This window comes from Lolium rigidum, chromosome 1 (assembly GCF_022539505.1).
Source record: "Lolium rigidum isolate FL_2022 chromosome 1, APGP_CSIRO_Lrig_0.1, whole genome shotgun sequence".
NCBI lineage: Eukaryota > Viridiplantae > Streptophyta > Magnoliopsida > Poales > Poaceae > Lolium > Lolium rigidum.
Window position 1 is genome coordinate 193,797,201 of NC_061508.1, and position 2,901 is coordinate 193,800,101.

Consider the following 2,901-nt stretch of genomic DNA (forward strand, 5'->3'; position numbering starts at 1 on the left):
ATTCAAGTCCTGGCCAAGTCTTTTGTTGCTTGGATCCAAATACCCTGCTGGGTTGGAGATCTGATGGACTTCCTCTCAGATTGCAAATTGATATATTTAGCTGAAGACTATGTACGTACTGTCAATACTGAGCAACTAATCTGGAACAACGACGGTGCAAATTTTTTTATATGGTATTTTTTGTGAGGGTTCTTTTTGTGGCACATATGATACTGGTTTTATGTGTGTACGATTGTTTCTTATATTGAAGTATGAAAAGGAGGGAGTATATATTTTATCAGTTCCTTTTAGAGCAATCCTAACTGTTCTATTGCAGGTATCTTGAGAAAACACGCCACAGAGCTGTGTACACAACTAGAAATTGAACTTGTGGTTGTTCGACTCTCTGCAGCAGCGAGTTTAAAGGGATATACACTTGAGTTAGGTGCACTGGTTTTTCTAATAGAGTCATATGCTTTTTTGAGGAATTTGATAAGAAGAACGATCAAGGTAGCCATGAAATACACATTGATGTTGTGCTACTAGAAATTAGTTCCGACGGTATTAAATATTAATTTCTTCTCCTTCTGCTTATTGTTCCAGGGTGATTATTCCTTAAGGCATTCAGCAAAAAGTATCAGTAAATAAAAGTCAAGAATTTCCCACCCCTGCAAGCATGATATCCAACGTTATTGCTGCAACATACTTGAGTTGGAGGAAGGTAACTTGAGTTGTTTGCATGAAAGTTATGTTGCCACTCTTAAATCTATGGGCCCCTACGCTCACACAAATACAAAGATTGTCTCCAATTTAAAACAGGGTCGCTTTTAAAATAATTTTAGGAAGAATTTACATAACATTGAACATTCCAGTAGTATTGCTTATTTATAGTTCAAGATTTTTTGATGACCTGCTATTTCTTCCGTTGAGTTGCAGGTATGTCCTATCCTATGAAACCAACAAAGTGCACAGAATGATGTATTCTCCAGGATGGAAGTGTTACCTGAAGTGCTAACCTATCTGTTTTGACCATATTTTGGGTTTGAGCTGATTAGATGTTTTCCTCTTTTATGGATGTGTCACACATTGAAAGTAATATGGCATATATCATGTGACTAGGAAATCCAAAGGATACAGATTTCTCAAGTTCCTTAAAAAAAGTGATGTAGTGCATTGGAGAAGAGGAGTGACAAGGTAAGATATGTTTCATTGCTTTCCTGGATATAGCACATGTCATGTTTTGCAGGATAATATGCAACACTCAGAACGGTTCTCCTTATGCACACAACTTTGACACATATATTTGTTTCAGCTTGCTTGATGGAAGGAAGATATGATGCGCCGTGCAAACAACCAATGATCTTTGTTGCTTGTTGAGTTAGTATGGTTCTTATTCCATATCATCTGTTGCATTCGGAATTTATGATACTAAATGGAGTTATTCAGTCCTGGACATCAAGAGAAAATATACCCCAACAACATAGGAGCCACCACAGCCATTTGAAGCCTTCTGATGTTTGATCCTACAACCCAATGGCCAATGCTCTAGATCGTCCTAGCACTGTAAGTTTAGTCTTATGCCTAATTGCTATTATAGAAATAGACATTTTTTCTTGTTTTCATCTTGGCATTGCTATATTTGATTGGGCTATCTGAGCATATCATTTGTGGAAGGAATTTATGTTACACATGTATTGGTTATTAATTTGATTGGGCCATCTGAGCATATTATTTGTAGAAGGAGTTTCTGTTACACATGTATTGCTCATCCTGGTTTACTAGACTTGCCCAAGAAGTTTAGATGTGCACATCCCTTAGAAATCTTTTCGTGCTTTCAGTTGGACGATTCATGCTTTGGTGTTGTTTGGTTTAATTTGTATGATTAATAAACCTATCCTGTAGAATCTTGAGCCTCTCGGTGTATTCAATTTCTATTCTACTATTGTTCTTCCCATTGTTTGGAAGGCCTACCAAATTGTCTTGCGGGCGAGATGACCCTATGAATTGAATTTACCCTTGGATTTCCTGCAAAACACGTTGTTTTTCTTTTATGATGGCTACTTGCGCTGCCTTTTTGTTGAGTGTCCTTTGGGGTATGCACTAACATTAAAGAGGATTTCCTTCTAATTACTTGCATGATCATTCTGGTGGAGTGGTGGAAAACGAGAGTAGTAGGATGTGTGAGCTTACCAATGCATATGGTGATTTTGAATTATGCTAGATGTGTACCGGAGTGGAGGTTACTTTCCACATCAACATGACAATTGTATAGAGCTCACCTCTGCAGATTAACCAGTGATTTTATTAGCTTCAACACCTATTCTTATTAGTAACCTAGCTATATACTTTTATTATTTGTTCTTTTTTAATCAATAGACAGTAAAACTCACATAGCTAGGAGCCACAACAGCGATTTTACATCCTGGACCATCGGATCAAGCTGTTTAACACACCAGATCTTCTTATCATCCCGTGCACGCGCTAGGTCGTTTTCACCGCACTATATCCCCGCTCCACGGCCAGCCAATATACAAGGGAATCTACTCTGAAATTCTACCTCGATGACTTTTGGTGAACCAAGCCAAAACGCGGTGGATTGTACGGCCACGAGGGGCAGCTTCTCGTTTAGTGGGCCTGCCGCTCGGCACACCGTGAAGGGCTCGCCTAGCAGCTTCGTTTTGGTGCACCCTCGGGTTGGTGGAGGTGAAATAATGGCGATGAAACTTGACTTTGTTCCTCCCGTAACTACGGAGTGGAGATGTGTTACACTTTATCTGCCTCCATATAAGTCGTCGGCGCGGATGCGTTTCCATTCATGCTAATTCGTTTAAACGAAATATCGACCACCGGCTCACTACCTACATGCACAGATTTGTGCCGCCATGACGGTATCTCCGCCTCGGTCACCAAGATTGATCTCAT

General features: G+C 39.6%; 1 long non-coding RNA gene across 1 annotated transcript; it reads left to right on the forward strand.

Moving 5' to 3' along the window:
- Window positions 1-414: 414 nt before the first annotated feature.
- On the forward strand, window positions 415-1,146 carry LOC124682914. The gene is made up of 3 exons (XR_006996491.1): window positions 415-489; window positions 583-700; window positions 916-1,146. It is a non-coding gene; the product is annotated as an uncharacterized LOC124682914 (long non-coding RNA).
- The last annotated feature ends 1,755 nt before the right edge of the window (window positions 1,147-2,901 follow it).